This window comes from Lepisma saccharinum, chromosome 16 (genome assembly GCF_977018435.1).
Source record: "Lepisma saccharinum chromosome 16, izLepSacc3.1, whole genome shotgun sequence".
In the NCBI taxonomy this organism is placed as follows: Eukaryota; Metazoa; Arthropoda; class Insecta; order Zygentoma; family Lepismatidae; genus Lepisma; species Lepisma saccharinum.
Genome location: NC_139244.1, coordinates 56,361,174 through 56,380,463, shown reverse-complemented (window position 1 = coordinate 56,380,463; position 19,290 = coordinate 56,361,174). Strand labels below are relative to the sequence as shown.

Below are 19,290 nucleotides of genomic sequence, written 5' to 3'. Positions count from 1 at the left end.
CCTCCACCGGGAATCGAACCCGGAACCCCTTGATTACAAGGCGACGATGCTACCATGCGCCACCGAGGAGGCCCTTGCCTTTCCTAGACTATATATATATATATATATATATATATATATATATATATATATATATATATATATATATATATATATATATAGTGTATATATATATATATATATATATATATATATATATATATATAGTTTATATATATATATATATATATATATATATATATATATATATATAGTGTATATACACACACACACACACACACACATAGTGGCCGAGTGGTTAGCACATCGCGCTGCGAAGCCAAGGGTCCCGGGTTCGAATCCCGGTCGGGCTTGGTTGTTTGTGAATGTCCATTCATAAATTTCATCACTCATCCCCATCTTCGCAAATTAGCCAAGAGGCACAAAACGCGAAGTAAAATAAACTAAATCAAAACAAAAAAAATACATATATATACATATATAATGTATGTATACAGTATAGGCCTATATGGTGTATAAATAGTTTGTTAATTTATAATAGTTTGATAGAAAAAATCTTACGTTTGTCCCATCCCCCCAAACTGATCAACCTAGCTACGTCCCTGGTTAGCATAGATTATATTAACGTAGAATTGGAAAAAAGATTTGATGCAACTAGTATTTATGTAGGTCTACTGATTAATTGAAGCATTCCACCGAATAACGCTGTATGGCACTTTTGGGAATGTGCTGAGTTACCAGTGAAATCATACTGCGGCCCTGCTTGTACAGGCTACAAGCTGGCCAGTCATAAGGTCGGATCTTGCCCAAAGATTGCCACTGTGTTTGCATAAGGTTTTATGTTGTTTCTACTGTAGTCCAGTAACATACAACAGGTTTTATCCGTTGTTCTCGCATTCACTGAAATGTGCCATACAGCGTTATTCGGTGGAATGCTTCAATTTCTAATTAGAGTCAAAACTCGAGTATCCATAATTTTTAATCCGACAGTAGATAATATCTTAGTTTTTAGCATGGAACTAATGATTAATCGCAAGTGCTTCTCAGTGGTTTGCCCTTGCAGCATTATAATTTGTTCATTACCATGAACACAGGATTACCCAATAATACTAGCAACACCTTCTTTATCGTAAAAGAAATGTGGTTTCTAATAAATTTGCAACCATCTATAGGTAATAGTGTATTTTTTCCTTTCATAAAAGTATGAAAAGAATCCCGGCATGGGTGATTGTCATCGCTCATCCCCATCTTTGCAAATTGGCACAAAAGCGGAGTAAAATAAACTAAATCAATCAGTCATTAAAAGTAACTAACAGTCGACATACACAGAGTTCCATCTCTTTTGGATAAGATGATGGGGTCTTCATCCCAAGGAGACTGGCCATGATGATTTTCGTAATTGATAAATCATGATTCATGAACAATGTTATAGACCCAGTTGCACCCCCCCCCCCTCCCCAAGTGGACGGACTAAACTACGCCTACGTTATTTACTATTTTTCTGGAGCTGCTTTCCAACGAAAAATGTCGCCGCACGACAGTGTTCGTCAGTGCGTCCCGGGTTTAATCCCAAGTGGATCCTGTGGTTTGGATTTTTCTTAAACTGTAAAACCAGTCTCGATTAACCTAGCCAAGCATATAATGGGCTTATGACATACTACCAACGTTTACAAGTTTAGTGAGAATCCGATTTGAAGAGACAGTGGTTTAATGATCCACTGTGTGCGTATTTTTTTAAATAGCTATCTTGGCAACATTGTGAGAGAGAAGCATGGCATATGAGCATGGCGCCACTGGTGTTCACTAGAAATGTATATAATATCCTAAAACTTCTGTAAACTTTATTGACAGGCAAGTTAAAGCTGAAAAAAGTTAATGAAATGTTGCTTGAAATGTAATTCGGTTATTTTTCAGGAGTGATGCTAAGTACTAATCATGTAAACATGTAGCTCTATTCACGTGTTACACTCAACTTGTGTAACGACTCATTGTATTTAAATGAATTTTTGTCTCGACGATTTTTGTGCCGTAGGTATGTGCATGGGTGTGTGTTAGTTTCTTTCATCTATACTATCATTCACCAATGGCAGATTCCTAACATAAGCCGAAACAATAAAATACTACTAACATTCAACCGAACAAAAATGAATAATGAAAAAAAGTGAATTTTTAAAATTGTAAACATGCATATATACTTGTCTGAGAGTGGTTGTTTGTAAACAGAAAACTGCTTCTTTGGCTAGACTCTAGTTTACGTCCTTCTTGCCCGTTTAGAAAACAGTCGGCGCTCCGGCATCCGTAGGGTAAGTTTTTTTTTTTTTTTTTTTTTTTTTTTTTTTTTTTTTTTTTTTTTTTTTTTTTTTTCAGTCACTAACCATTCACGGGAACGAGGTATGCCTACGAGGTTAGGTTAGGTTCCATTAGCACTCATTTCACCCCTAAATATGTGGTTCATCATCGAAAAATGTCCTCAGTACGTTCAATCACACATCTCCGGACAACATCGGTTTTTCTCGATTTTCTCCTCCAGGAAATTTTTTCTCGCCTTGGGATTTACTTTGTTGAATTCCTTATAAAATAACCTTTCCAACGATATATGACACGTATTCCTTAGGAAATGGACGTAAACTAGAGTCTTACCGCTTCTTTTAGTTTAGGATGATTTTTTTTTTCACAATGATGGGGATTGAATCTAAAACTGAATTGGCTTACAATTTGAAAAAAAATTACCAGAATAAGAAAATGGGTAAATTTCTCGTATCGGACAAACAGCTGAAATTTCCTACTTCTTTTGATTTTAACGTTCGTACTTACGTATTCTGCATTGACAAACATTCCTGAAGGTGAGACTTCGCTAATTTAACCGAAAATAGCTATATTTGCGACATATCGAGTAAGTTTTCTTGGTTGCTTCTTCCGTTCCGTAACATGGGAAATGGCCGTCACAGTTTCACCACCGTAGTCCATATGCAATGTTTCCACCCCACCACGCGTAGAAAGTGCAAGATAAGCGAAATCGGCACAATTGCTCATTATTTACCTTTGAGGAGGAATGTCGGAAATGTGTTCGGGAATGTAGTTTTGATCCATTTTAATGTGAATGGATGTGGTTTTCTACGAAAATCTATTTCCGACGAGCTATTGCTGCTGCTGCTATTTGCTTTCTGCACGAGAGCACAATACACGCTATTGCTGCTGCTAGAAGCCGATGTTGTCCGAATGTCAGAAACGTGTTCGGGAATGACGTTTTGATCCATTTTAATGCGAATGGATGTGGTTTTCTACGAAAATCTATTTCCGACGAGCTATTGCTGCTGCCGCTATTTGCTTTCTGCACGAGAGCACAATACACGCTATTGCTGCTGCTAGAAGCCGATGTTGTCCGAATGTCGGAAACGTGTTCGGGAATGAAGTTTTGATCCATTTTAATGCGAATGGATGTGGTTTTCTACGAAAATCTATTTCCGACGAGCTATTGCTGCTGTCGCTATTTGCTTTCTGCACGAGAGCACAATACACGCTATTGCTGCTGCTAGAAGCCGATGTTGTCCGAATGTCGGAAACGTGTTCGGGAATGATAAATTGAACGAAAGGAGTGCTAATGGAACGTAACCTAACAGGCCTAACCTAACCTAGTAGTCATACCTCGTCTCCGTGATGGTCCGTGGGGCTTTCGTGAATTTTTAGGCTAACGTCAATGGTTTTTGGATGCCCCACTGACCATCACAGGGACGAGGTATGCCTACTAGGTTAGGTTAGGTTCCATTAGCACTCCTTTCGTTCAATTTAGCATCCTGCACACGTCATTTTCAAAACGTTGATCACGTTCAACTGATCATAGGTATTTAAACGTGTGACCAGTTACATAAACGCATATTTGGAAACACTGGCCCAGATTACGTCATCACGCACAGGCTACATCCACCTGGAAGTAAATAGATGCAAGAGCTCTCGTGCAACGGTCACACATTTATATCGAAAAAAAGATGATTAACCAGCAAAATTCAATGAACGATGCGAGAAAACACTTCCCCGAACTTCCACAACTATAAAGAAACTGCATTCGGTAAGTAATTTCTCCTGTAAATTTGAAGAAATCCGTTTGTCCGATACGAGGAATTTACCAGAAAATGAAACGCCGAAACCTTCTTGATAATGGTTTGTGAAATTGGAAAATCTAATCAGTATACAGAACTACCGACCTTGAAATGTGTTCAAATCTATAGGGTGGCCACAAAGTCCCGTTACCCCTATAATACGCAAACACAATGAACGATAGTTCTTTTGAGTAGTTTTTATTGATAACACACAATGAATTTACTAATCTGGGTAAATATGTGATATCGCCCGAACGGATTTCTTCAAATTTACAGGAGAAACTACTTACTTACTGAAATCAGTTTCTGTAGCATTGTCGAAGTTCTTCGAAGTATTTTCTGAAACTGAAAACTTCACCATAGAATGCTGCAGAACAAGAAATAATCACTTTTTATATAAGGAACTTGCATTTTCTGTAAAGCGACAACATTATGCCGTTGTTTCCATTATGTACCTGCAGATGGCGCGAGCGTCGAAAGTCACGCAGTCTCGCCAGTGTTTCCAATCGTGCCCTTTTTTTTGAGAATTTTCTTTCTTAACTATGCTAACCTAACCTAACCTTGCCGGAAATTGTCCGTGGGACTATCGTGAATGGTATTTTGGGCAATCGTAAATGGTTTGTGGAGCTATCCGTCAATGGTTTGTGATGACATAATGAACACGAAAGTAGGTATTTTTCGGTGAAGAAGGTTGAAACACTGCATACCCACTCCAAGTCAACAAAACACAAGCACGACACGCGATGATCCATAACGAGTGCACGTCATATTGTCTGTTACCCAAGCGGAACAAAGAAGACAAATAATGACTCTTAATATGAAAAGTTGACACTATTTTATGGAAAAAGACATAACTTCACCTTAAAGAATCTTTAGTATCAATGCTAAAATTAACGAAATAAACGAGTGAGAGGTGTTCGGGCAATATCACATAATTACCCTAATCTGATATTCCACGGACAGATTTCTTCATTTTTACAGAAGAAACTACTTACGGTAATATGTTCCTGTAGCATTGTCTAACATCTGGAAGGTGTTTTGTGTGATGTGGGAATGTTTCATAGTGGAAATTCAACCACTGACGCATAACCCCACGAACCATTTCCGGTAAGGTTAGGTAGGGTCACGTATAGGTTACAATAGTTAAAAATTGGTTTCGAAAAAAATATGCGTAGCCCCACACACCATTCTCGCATAGCCCCACGAACCATTGACACATAGTCCCACAAACCATTTGCGGAAACGTACGTTCTTCAGTTACAAAAACACTTTTTTTAAAAAAAAAATTGAAATTACTTTTATCAAGAAAACGTGAATGCACCTTCAAGAATGTTCCATGAAGCAGATGGGTAAGTACCAATGACAAAAATTCACAAAACGAAAAAGTTATAGGTGTCCGGGGACTATCAGATTTTTACCCTAAACACCTCTGTGATATAAACTATTAATTATCTAAGGGATCAGTCTGTGCACCATCATTCTCATGGCACAGGATAATCTGCAGCCAGGTTCTGTGCGACATTTTGCGGAGCAATGCTGGTGTAACACAAGTGAAAGCCCATCTCACAGCATCTTGCAATTCGTCAGTGGTACCATACAGTCTAAAACGGAAACAAATATATACTTTTATTATACTTTACATAGGGGTAACGGGACTTTGTGGCCACCCTGTATATTGACATGCCCATGTTTACTGCAGCTTACTAATATTAGTACATACTTTTTACATTTCTTGCAGGCTTTTCTTTTATGCCACTAAAATATTACGAATGAATGTTTCTTTAGTAACAGTTTCATACATCGGAGACACATTTCTTCAATTTTACACAAGAAACTACTTACGGAAATGAGTTTCTCCAAGGTTTACAACATTCATCGAGGTATTTTCTTTCATCGTGGAATATATTTGACTGGGAAAACATGTATTTTTCAAGAGAAATATCTCACCGACGCACAATTACCATTCCTTTCATTTGGTTGCCCTACAACAACCGGATGCTGCGTACGTTTGATGTCGTAAGCCCCTGTCAGTGTTTCAACCCCCCTTTTTTTTTTGCTATGTTTGCCTAACGTGACCAAACCTTATCGGAAATGGTTCATGGGGCTATTGTTCAGCTACCGTGCGTAATGGTTCGTGGGGCTATCCGTGAATGGTTTGTAGGACTATCCGTGTATTCGTGGGGCTATCTGTCAGCTACCCATGCATAATGTATAATTTCCACCGGTGATGAACACGATAGTAGGTATTTTTCGGTGAAGAAGGTTGAAACACTGCATACCCACTACGGTAGTCAAGTTTTGCCCTCCATATTGTGTTTTCCGGAAGCGAAGAAAGGAATAAAAAAAAAGCACTCAGAATGTGAAAAATTGCATTTGTTTTCGTGTAAAAAGCATAATGGCACCTTGAACTATGTTCCGCAATACACAATTGGTAAGTACGAACCATGCAAAACACAAAAGATGCAATTTTAATGTGTCTCCGATCTATGAAACTGGTACCGTTTTTTTTCCCAACTGTCGCAAAAGCAACACATTCCTATGCCAATTTTTTTAAAAAATGAGGGGAAAAAAAGGCAATTTTTAATTTAATGTAAAAATGCATCTGTGAGGTGATGACTAATCCATGGTAAATAATATGGAAAAAACCAACGAATTATATGCGATATTATCTGATGTGATGTAAAATAAATCTTGTACTTCGTTTATATATTTGTTTAGCATGTTTTGTAGAGCACATCTCCTTGTCACATTTTGCTTTTCTCCACATTTGTCTATTATTCCCATTTCTGTCTCGAAATCCTTTCTCTGGTCGTATTCCCGATAGGCAACCCTTTATACATGAGTTTAATACTTTCTTTGACAATCCATCATCCAGCATTCTCTTCACACATCAAAATAATTTCAGTTATTTCCATTTAATAAAATGCATTTTATTCCCACAATAAACAAGTGTATGTGATAATACTAATGAAAGCATATGTATTATTTGTAAGGGCCCAAGCTTGATTTCTATTTATGTCTGTTAACACACACTTAGTAGTTTTAGCAATTGCTTACAGCGAGTTTCCTTCAGAATGGTTTTTGACTTCTGTATACTCTTGTATGATTATTTTCTTTACTGCCTTAGTTACGGACTGCTGCTGCCATTTAGGCCACATGTGTGAGGTGCGAAGGGATTTTCTAAATGAGTCAGTTTACTGAGCAGTGACCTATTGTGTAGTTTCTTATTGCCAAAATGTTTGAAGATTTCGGGGATATGTGGAATGCATACAGGCTGTGTCAAACTTTTCCTGATGACCAAATACCATTGCTGTGGTGTGTGGATAATAGTTTCCTAACCACATATCATGTTAGGTTAGGCAGGTCAGGTTTTGGGCTCTTAGCATTCAAACAACATCTCTAAACTTTTTCGATGTTAGGTTAGGCAGATCTGGTTTAGAGCTCCTAGCATAACAATATTTCCCCTAAATGCTTTCAACAGCTCATGTTGGTGCAGGTATCAAGCACGACACCCCCTCATGACCTTTGTACCCCTGCTAGAAGGTAGAAAATTTAAGAGTTATGTGGGTCATTCCATGGCAAATCACCAAAATGGTAGTCGCCACTACATCTCCAATTTTAATAAAATTTTGCACAAATGTATGTTTGAGGGTATTATGGAAAACTGTAAAATTATTTATGTCTACGGTCATTAGTTTGGGCTACAGGACTGATTAAAGTTACCGTCTCAGTGTGTAGTGACGTGGTAACGTACAGCGCGAAGGTACAAGATAAATGCTTGTAGCGTAGCGAAAAGAAATGACATATGATTTCTAGTTGTTGTATTATGTAAAGGAAATATATACAATGAAAAAAGTTAAGTTTTGGTAACAACTATATTAATTTGTGGTTGTCTTTTTCATAACCGAAAAAGCAACTTCCCACACATATATGTGGAAATCTATGTCATATTTTAAAGTGGAAGGAAATAAAGTGAAATCTTCATACTTCTCACAAGAACAGTTCCCAAAGTGTGAGTTCTCCACACTAAAAAGGAAGATTGCAATATATTTCCTTCTTGCTTAAAAAGTGTGTCATGTATGTTAAAAATATGAAAAAGCTAAAAAAAAAAGCACTCTTTTTGGGTGCAAAGTTCCATATGAGGGAAAGATATCAAGAAGAAATGAGTGGCAGTAAAATATTGTACTATTCCAACATGTTCCTCAGGAGAAATTTCATGAATGCACTCTGAACCATTTTCATAGAATACTGAATTATGTGTACTGCCGTTCTGCTAATATCTGCTTTCACATATAATGCGTAATTAAGTTTTCAAATATTTCAGGTTGCTGTACCTCGACCCATGCACTCACACCTGTAAAAGAATATATTCCAAAACAAAAAAATTAATGCAAATTGTGAAACATTTGTGCATTTTGATACTCATTTGTTTCATGTGAATTTCAGGAGTGTGAAATTTTACACTGACTGAAATATAAAAAAAAGAGAAGAGGAAAAGGTATGGAAAAGCAAAAATGAAACAAATACAATCTTCTATTACAAAGCATGTTGCAGCAGTTTTACATATCCCTGAAGAGTCTGAAGAATCTGCTGAGGCTACAAAAACTCATGCTGAACGCGACCTAAACCTTCTCTTGTCAGAACTTCAGCAGAAATTCATCAAGTCTTTAAGAGCTGAACAGCTTCAAATACTCACACTTGCCCTTCATAGTTGGCAAACAACAAAGGTTAAAGAATATTTCAACACTACTGAGTACATGGTACGAACGGCCAAAAAAATGAGAGCTGAGAAAGGAATACTGCTGGCACTGCCTTTACCAAAGACTGGCATTGCTCTGAATGGGGATACCATTGATGCTTGCCGCAAATTTTATGAGAACGATGAAAACATCCGAATATGTGCAGGAAAGAAATACATCATTTCTGTGAAGGTTGACGGAGGAAGGGTGCATAAACAAAAGCATCTGGTAATGTGCAATTTAAAAGAGTTGTATGCATTGTTTAAAAATGAACATCCGAACTTGCAAGTGGGGTTCTCAAAATTTGCTGAATTACGTCCAAAATGGTGTGTTCTTCCAGGAGCAGGTGGAACTCATAGTGTGTGTGTATGCATCATACACTAGAATATGAAGCTCATGCTGCACTCTGTTCAACCCCATGTCAAACTTCTTACTATAATGGAAAAATGTGTTTGTGATATATGGAGTGTACGAGTATGTTTGGTGAATGTACAAACTGCCCAGAAAGCTACGAAGTGCAGGAGTACCTAGAAAATGTGTGTGCAGAACATGAGGAAATAACATACAAACAGTGGGTCACTACAGACAGGAGTACACTCACATCAGTCGTACAAACAACAGAAGAATTCATTGCTACTTTCCTTGAAAGAATTCCAGCCTTAACCAGACACCATTTTATTACCTATGCACAAAGCCACTTTCTGTCAACAAGGAAATCATCGCTTGCAGATGATGAGTGCATCCTTCTAGTAGATTTCTCAGTGAATTATGCTTTTGTAGCCCAAGATGCTGTGCAAGGATTTCACTGGGAAAATTCTCAAGCCACACTTCATCCTTTTGTTGCCTATGTGTAAAATGAATCATCTGTTAGTACAGTTTCTCTGTGTGCTGTAAGTGATCACCTGATTCATGACAGCATCTTTTTATTCCTTTCAACAAGAAGTTCTCTCAATTCTCAGGAACAGATTCCCAGCTATACGGAAAATTGTGTATTTCAGTGATGGATCTTCTGCACAATACAAAAACAGGAAAAATTTTATAAATCTGTGTCATCATGAGAAGGATTTCGGTTTGAAAGCAGAGTGGCACCTTTTTGCTAGTTGTCATGGGAAGGGACCTTCTGATGGTGTAGGTGCCACAGTTGGCAACTAGGGCAAGCATTCAAAGACCATACAACAATTATATTCTAACTCCTATGCAACTATGTGAATTTGCATCTACAATCAAGAACATTCAGGTTTTCTAAGTCAGCTCTAAGGAAATTGAACAGCAAACAGACAAGTTAAAGCCACGATTTGCTCAAGCAACTTGCACTGAAGGAACAAGAAGTCTCCATTGTTTCATACCACTAACCAAAACACGCATGCTTACATCTCACATATCCAGCATGACTACAAGAACTGAAGTTAGTGTGATATCTAAAGAAGTATCCAACGTGCTGGTAACACAAGGTAAAATAATGCTACACAGCTCATCATACGTTGCCTGTGTGTGCAATTCGCAGTGGTGGTTGGGTATCATTACAGAAATGTCTCATGACAACAGTGAATATCGTGTCAAATTCATGCACCCTCATGGACCTGCACAGAGTTTTACATGGAAGGAAGATTCATGTTGGCTTCCACACACTGACATTAGGACAATGAATTTCAACTACTTCCTGGTCATACACATATATAGGTAAGGCAAAATCTACATTTCGTTACAATTAAGTATACTTTACTTTGTACAATAAAGCAAAAACATACTTTCTATCTCAGTTCGTTGTTTCTTAACAATTATGTGAAAATGTCGGTGTCTTGTACTTTTTTTGAAGGATCACATTCTTTAGAGGCACCCTGTACAATATGTATTATGTTTTGAAACGAGATATTTCACACTGATATTTCCTTACTAACTCTATACGTGCACAGAAGCTTGTTACAATCTGTTACTATGAGGCGACCCGTTTCCGGACAATTCTGGTGACTTCCCATGGAATGACCCATGTTGTTTATGAACTTTCTTTGTTGTTTTTAACTTGCGGAGATGTGTTATAGAGAAGTAATGTGTGGCTTTTTGTGTTATTGTTGGGATCAAATATATCTGTTAATTTTTTTTTCCACACCTTGAAAGAAATGTTTTATTTTTTAAAAAAATTCCGGTGTTTTTTTTTCCCCGTTTTTGAGTGTGTGTATGTGGTTTTTAGAGTGGAAAAAGTTATTTATTCATTTGGCAGTTGACACCCTGCAAGTTCATAGTAGAAATGTGTATTTTCAGAGGAACCTCGATTTGACGTTATTCAGTGGATCACATTGAAAAATTTAAATCCTTAAAAATATCAAATCAAGGAAAATTGTATTGGGGTGACTAGCTTCACCAGGTAGTGAAGCTAGCTTTTGAGCTATTTTCACCAGGTTTATAACTGTGCATGATCTACAACCTTGCCTGGCCTGTTACACGTGTGTGTTTTTAGTTGTATCAAGCTTCTGTCAGTGTGCATTTATTTTCATGCTGCACACCTTGGAATTGTAAGTGTGTTGCAAGTTTTTCCAACTTGCTGCTAATATGTCACACGTGACATAGGTATTAAGTAGGGCTGAGCCAATACCAGTACTCTCACCGATACTTGTATAATTGCGATTTAAATTAAAAAGTATAATATATATTTTTTTAATTTAAATTTTTAATTTTAATTTAAATCGCAATTATACAAGTATCGGTGAGAGTACTGGTATTGGCTCAGCCCTACTTAATACCTATGTCACGTGTGACATATTAGCAGCAAGTTGGAAAAACTTGCAACACACTTACAATTCCAAGGTGTGCAGCATGAAAATAAATGCACACTGACAGAAGCTTGATACAACTAAAAACACACACGTGTAACAGGCCAGGCAAGGTTGTAGATCATGCACAGTTATAAACCTGGTGAAAATAGCTCAAAAGCTATATATATACATATATATATATATATATATATATATATATATATATATATATATATATATATATATATAACAGGGTGGGCCAAAAATCAGGTGACAGCATTGTCATAGGAATGGCTGGTGTGTTGGAGGTCCACTTTGGCCACGTGTGATGTTTGGGGGGTGGGGCAAACCCAAGGACACATGTGACAACCCCGGCCGCCATCTTGAAAGCAACTTAGGTTTCTTAAATGGAACCATAGGCATGTGACATATGATTTCCAATTGTTTTTTCGTCAGTAGTTCAATGCCGCAAACCGTTTTGTCCTATCATGAAGCTTTTACTAATTATGGCCTGTCTTTCCCCCATTGTGTCTCCTCACAACACATGCTCGAAATGACCACCCTCGTGCACAATGGTTTGTGCCACATGCCTCTTCCAGTCCTCATGCACAGCCAGCAATGTCCATTTCCCAGGGAACTGCTGGTCCAGGTAGTCCCGTATACAATGTCCGTTGTGGAGAGGGGCTCCATCCTGCTGGAAGAACGTTGGGTACGAACCGTCCTTCCGACAAAACCGACGGAAAAATCTCCTCATCCAGCAGTCGTTGGTAGTGGTCGGCATTCAGCGTGCCGAAGATGAAAAATGTGCCAATTATCATCGTGCTAAAAATACCACACCATACCATAACCTTCTCGGAACCAAGGATCCGCGATGCATCAATCCAGTGTGGGTTGTTGTCATTCCAGTAACGGTGATTTTGTTTGTTCACTTCTCCGTTTACGTAAAAGAGTGCCTCATCGGGGAACAACACCTGCAAGGGGAGATCCGGGTTGGTCTCCAGTTCCTCCATCGCCCATTCGGCAAACTGTACCCGACGGTTAGGATCGCCCTCTGTCAGATGCTGCTGCATCTGAATTTTGTATGGGTGCCACTTGTTAACGGCAAGTATCCTCCATATGGACGTTCGGCTAACTCCAGATTCAAGGGCGATACGTCTGGTGCTACGTTGGGGGCTTTTTGGAGAAGGATGCGAGAACAGCGACAGTGGTTGCCTCATCTGTTGACGTTTTCGGGCGACCACTGCGTGCTTTATCGGCCACAGATCCAGTCTTTCGGAATCTGCTGATGAGTTTGGCCACACCATTGTGGGAAATGGGCTCCCTATCGGGGTGTAATGCATTAAACTCTGCAGCCACCACACGCGAGCTCAGATCTCCACACGTTCTTCGGTCGTCAGCACCATTATTCAGTCGGTGATACATACAAAGATAAAACAGGCCATAATTAGGAAAAGGTTCACGATAGGACAAAACTGTTTGTGGCATTGAACTCCTGACGAAAAAACAATTGGAAATGATATGCCACATGCCTATGATTCCATTTAAGAAACCTAAATTGCGTTCAAGATGGCGGCCGGGGTTGTCACATGTGTCCTTGGGTTTGCCCCTCCCCCCAAACATAATATGCAGCCAAAGTGGACCTCCAACACACCAGCTTTTCCAATGCTGTCACCTGACTTTTGGTCCACCCTGTATATACAATATGTGTGTCTGTAATTATTATTATTATTACATTTTATACGTATGCATTTCTGATGAGGGGCGATGAATAAATTAACCCAGCAAACGAAGCTCTGTTGCAACGATGCATATCAACTTCACAGTCTTTTTTTAGATCAGTTACAATCGATCAGATATTTCAAATATTAAAAAAATATTAAGGGAAGCTAAGAGCGAGGCAATCGTGTCGTTGTCGTCCCTCTCTCCCCCAGTGTTGAAATATGAGATCATGCCTCTTCAACCTCCTCTAAAACTAAGGGATCATTCTTCCCAAACTAACATTAAATCATCCATGACTACAAGAATAATTGGTGATTTACCAGCCCCAGACACGACGTTTGAAACTAACAGTAAAACTGTAATGTAAAACCAATCTAGTCTCTTCTTTTGTCCTTTAGCGAAGAGAATATAAATTAGTAAACGAAATGTAAGGAGAGAATGACAACTTTCCAGTCTCTTGCTTCTATATATCAGGCGATCGACTTCAGTACAGTGATATTCCGACGTGACTTTCCTTTCAATATATATCAGCCATTCCGGGTAAAGAGGGAATTATACCAAAAAAAATTAATACTCAAAAATATGTTCTATTTGCATGCAATGAGTAGATAAAACTTCTCATTTAAGCATTCTGCTGAGATATTTTGAAAAATAATATATTTGATATGTTTTATTGTTACAAGAAATAGCTGCTTTTAGTTGGCAATACATGGCCAGTAGCATTCACTAAGTTGGCAGCTCCCTTATAGACATGCAGTTCAACTGTTAACTCCATTCTCAGGAAGTTTACTGCTGAGTTTGTTTTGAGAGTCTACACACTGAATTTCAGAGACCAAGGTGAGTAAATTTATGAATTAAATGTAAAACAGTAATTAGATGTACATGGTGTAACATCCGTGACAAAAAGAAGATACTTTTTAAAAATACAGAATTGAACTAAATTTGTTTTTGTCAAAAGTAGATAATGTTGACATTCTAGTAAAATACTTGCATCCTACCATCTTAAAGATATTATCTGAGTTTAAATAAGAATAAAATAGATGTCACGGATGTTACATTTCTATCACCACTGATACTTTTAGGTTTGGGTTGTCTAACTTTATGAACTATAGTCCATGTTACATAACCTATTACTGGTATAATTCAGAGAGATTTAAAATATATTATTGATGTGTAGAACTTGATTTTATTAAGTCATTATTTTTCTTCGTTCCATCTAGATTTTATTTTTTATGTTATAATGAAATGTCCTTAAAATCAGTGGTAGCTAACAGAAACATAAAATAACCTATAATTTGGTCCAAGCTTATGTTTTCTCTTGTTGCAGATAATGCCACCTGCGAAGTCTGCTCCTAGAATGGCAAAAATGAGAGCTAAAATGAAATCTGAAAATCCAGAGAGATGGCTGCATATTTGGAAAAGGATAGAGAAAGAAATAGGTTAAAAAGGCAAGAAGAAAAGGAAAAGTGTGCAAAAGACAAAAACCTTTTGAATTTGAGGAGAGAAAAGACTAGATCGAGGGTACAGGAGTGGAGGAGGAAAAAAGCAGAAGCGATGAAGACCAATACACCTCCAAACCCTTCAGCTTTGGGCTCATATTCTTCAATAGCAGTAAAATCACTACTTTGTACTGTTCAAAATGCTGAAGAATTCTTCAAAGTCACTGAAGCTCAATGTAAGTCAACTGAGGTTCTTTTTGTAACCAAGGGACAGAAGAAACTTCAGTATTTTTGAACAAACCATGGGAGTACGTGCGAACGGCACCAGGAATACAAGAAATACATCAAATCAAGAAAATTGATCTGAATCATATTCTGATGACTGTGATGATGATAATGATGCATCTGTTGAAAACAATATAAATGAACTTGGACATAACTCGAAAACCCAAGAATTAGACCTATGTGAACTCAATGTGAATATTGTACCTGAGTATACGTTGAAGTCTGCATCACTGGTCATGGAAAGACTCCGGTTAGCCATAACTATGTTGCAGTGTGTCAGACAAGTGTTTTGCGAAACAGTGGTGATTTACGTGTGATCTTCTTGAAGCAGTATGGAAAAACTGGCAATTTATTCGTACCTAATAAAGAGGATGAAAAAAAAAAATAAACATTAAGCAGGTGGTCCACATTCTATCTAATCCAACTATAACAGAAAATGGAAGTAGAGTTATCTATGATTTCAAAAGCAAAATCTGCTTGTAGGATTTTTATTTTTAAGAAAAGTCTTTAAAATCCTATTTGTTATAATAATTACAAATTGGATAATGACCACACAAGACTTTTCTTCAATCCATGGTTTCTTCCAATAAATAAAATTATTTGCTCTGATTTCTAATTAGAGACCTAATTATGTGTCACTGCATAAGTGAGTTAATTATACCATGTAATCTTATTAATTTAAGAAAGGTAGAACAGTACAAATCTTAACTGTCTGTCATATATTATGTCAGATGTAACATCCGTGACGAATTCCATGTAACATCCGTGAGAATAAAGCAATTATAAAATCAATTCCTTTTCGTTTTTGTGAATTAATAGATCAGAACTAGAACCTGTAAAGCTTGCAGATCAACACAATGAGTATAAAATGAATTTTGTCTCAGGCAGTAACCTGGATTTTTAAATTTTAGTTCACAGCCTGTAATGTGAGTTCACAAATTCTGTGACATCCGTGACTGAACATTTTTTTCAGTTTCCGGAATAGTAATACATTTTACTCAACATAGTTTTTTCTGTAGGGAGGTCACCACCATTTACTGTGTTTCATGTTTAAAAAAGTTCACAAAATACATTTAATTTTAATGTTAAGAGCTTTAAATTAGTAAGACTGTAACGTCCGTGACAACTGGAATGGCTGATATACTTTCGCAGGGTGGCGACAGACCTGGAAAACCTGGAAAACCGGGAAAAGTCAGGGAATTTGAGGTGTCAAAAAAAGTCAGGGAATTTCGTCTTCATTGACTTTTTTTTTATTTATTTATTTAAAGATATCGTTATGGAACTCTGCACGGGAACAGGAAATCTCGTTCGTAAGTTTCGGCCTCAACTTTTAGGCCCCTTTTATGCGCAACACAACCACGGTGACAGAAACCAGTGATGGCAGGAGGAGAGAAGGAGAGAAATTTCTCTCTCCCGGGCTTCTCGGCGGGAATTTTAAATTCGAACACTCTTTGGAAAAAAAATGTTATAACTCGTGCACTATGGGAGCAATCTACTTCGGATAACTTTTGTTTTGCAGCTAAGCTAAAACATCAGCCATACAACCGTGTACAATTCAAAACACCGGATCGAGGAAGAGGGCTTGGGGGGGGGGGGGGGGCACGTCCCCCGAATTTCAATGGAAAAAGTATAAAAATCTGGAGTTTGCCCCCTCTTCTCCTGCTATTTTGGGGAGAAGGCGCAAACTTTAGTATTCTTCTCAAAGAATGGACGTTTCTCAAGAGAATGAAACATGTTTCATGTTCTTGGATGCCATACAAGTTGAATAATAAGCCAAAATGTGATGTATTTATTTTTTTAGGAAAAATAGGTAATTTGCATTTTTGGAGGAAAATTGTTATAACTCTGGCACTATGGGAACAATCTACTTCGGATCAGTTTTGTTTTGCAGCTAAAACATCAGAGCATGTAACCGTGTACAATTCAGAACGCCGGACCGAGGAAGAGAGGCTTGGGAGGCGCGACCTCCGAATTTCAATAAAAAATAAAACAAATCTGGAGTTTGCCCCCTAGTCTTCCGCTATTTTGGGAAGAAGGCGCAAACCTTAGTATTCTCTTCAAAGAATAGACTTCTCCAAAGAGAACGAAACATGTTTCATGTTTTTGGGTGCCATACAAGTTAAATAATAAGCCAAAATGTGAAACTCAGTTCTTTTCGAAAAATAGGTAATTTGCATATTGCTCAGAAAATTGTTATAACTCGGGCACTATGGGAGCAATCTACTTCCGATAAGCTTTGTTTTGCAGCTAAAACATCAGAACATGCAACCGTGTACAAGTCAGAACGCCGAAGCGAGGAAGGGAGGTTGGGGGGCGCGAATCCCGAATTTCAATGAAAAAAACCATAAAAATCTGGAGTTTGCCTCTTTTCTCCCGCTATTTGGGAAGAAGGTGCGAACTTTAGTATTCTTTTCAAAGAATGGACATTTCTTAAGAGAACGTAACATGTTTCATGTTCTGGGGTGCCATACAAGTTCAATAAATAAGCCAAAATGTGATTATTATTTTTTGTACGAAAAATAGGTAATTTGCATTTTTGGAGGAAAATTGTTATAACTCGGGCACTATGGGAGAAATCTACTTCGGATAAGTTTTTTTTGCAGTTAAAACATCATAGCATGCAACCGTGTACAATTCAGAACGCCGAACCGAGGAAGGGGGGTTTCGGGGCGCGACCCCCGAATTTCAATGAAAAAACATAAAAATCTGAAGTTTGCCCCCTCTTCTCCCGCTATTTTGGGGATAAGGCGCAAACCTTAGTATTCTCTTCAAAGAATGGACGTTTCCAAAGAGAATGAAACATGTTTCATGTTCCTGGGTGCCATACAAGTTGAATAATAAGCCAAAATGTGAAACTCTGTTCGTAAATGTGGCATGGATATGTTGCAGAGAAGGGGGAGGTTGGTCATCAATATGAATTTCCCAGGCTTGCTCCAGACCTGTGTCAGAGTTTCCACCCAAACATAAGAGTATGAAGGTCCAAAGAGCACATTCATTTCGTAATCAGCACCATGATACCATATGGTATCATCGGGCGAGTACGACCTTACTCTGATGATACCATATAGTATCATCGGGGGAGTAAAGGTTAAGCCTCTAAATATTACTTGGAAAATGCATTGAATTATCATTTTTTTCTTTTCCGTATTGGAGTAGTAAGGGGACTTGTCAACAGATGGAGGGGATACGAGCAGGTGGCGCCGTCCGACAAATAGGTTCCATTGATACATACGATTTTTGTCGAATATCGCCACCCGACAAAGTATCTCAGTACAACATGCGACAGAAATTGCATGGACTGCAACATCCAACAAAAATCGCATGCATAAACAAGAAGAGCTTTAGACTGCAAATACGCTGCTAGAATTTTATTACTCTTCTGGCTCACTTCACCTTATTTAATGTAGCAGTGCTTATGAAGGTCTTCTTTCATCATCCTGATGTATTACTGGTTTCGCACAAGTTAACATACGTTTACAATGACATTGCACTATTCTTAGATATCAAGAAGAATCCAACGAAACGGGATATATATTGAATATTATCACGAAAAAGTGAAACATAAATCTGCATTGGTGAACGTTATAAAAATTGGCAAGTGTATACTCCCAACCTCAAATTTACTGCAACACTAGTATTGCAATGAAATTAACACCACTCTCTGTCCTGTCTGTTTAAACTCGTGAGAGATGGTCATTAATCTCTCACTGAGTAAGGTTAATGTCCAATATTATGAAATAAAATACTAATAATAAATACGTAAATATTTTAATATATTTACTCGAATCATTCAATCATAAAAGCAAATCACTTTCTTCAAGAATTGACTTTTCTCTGCCAGGCCTGCTAAATTTTCACTTTCCATCTACTGATTTATACGAGGGGTGACCAAAAAGTAATTTCCAATTAGTAGGGACATTGATTTTTCGCAAACGCCAAAACCGTGAAAAATGGTAATTGCTGCGAAGTTATGTTTAGGAATGTGCAGTGATGTCTTGACACATTTTTCGCCCGTTCGAAATATCGAAATAATGCGAATTTGGCATAATGCGAATTGTTGGCGTTTTTAGCTATTTTTTTTAAAGAAATGTCCTAAAACAACAAAAAATTCCATGAAATCCAACATTCTTGTCTTTTCTAGGCCATGTTTGTGTACGCAGAACATGCAAGTTTTCCAACATTTTACTCAAGAGTAAACTATAGAGTTATACGTACATGATATAATTCCGACAGCCACATTAAATCATGTATTTCTCACGAT

General features: G+C 37.8%; 1 protein-coding gene across 1 annotated transcript in view; it reads left to right on the top strand.

Annotated features, from left to right (window-relative positions):
* Positions 1-1,763: 1,763 nt before the first annotated feature.
* Positions 1,764-19,290, top strand: part of tefu (Serine/threonine-protein kinase tefu) — a 186,823-nt gene continuing 169,296 nt past the window's right edge. Inside the window, exon 1 of the mRNA XM_083138215.1 lies at positions 1,764-1,851. The gene's annotated coding sequence lies outside the window, so the exon portion shown is untranslated. The remainder of the gene's footprint in view (positions 1,852-19,290) is intronic.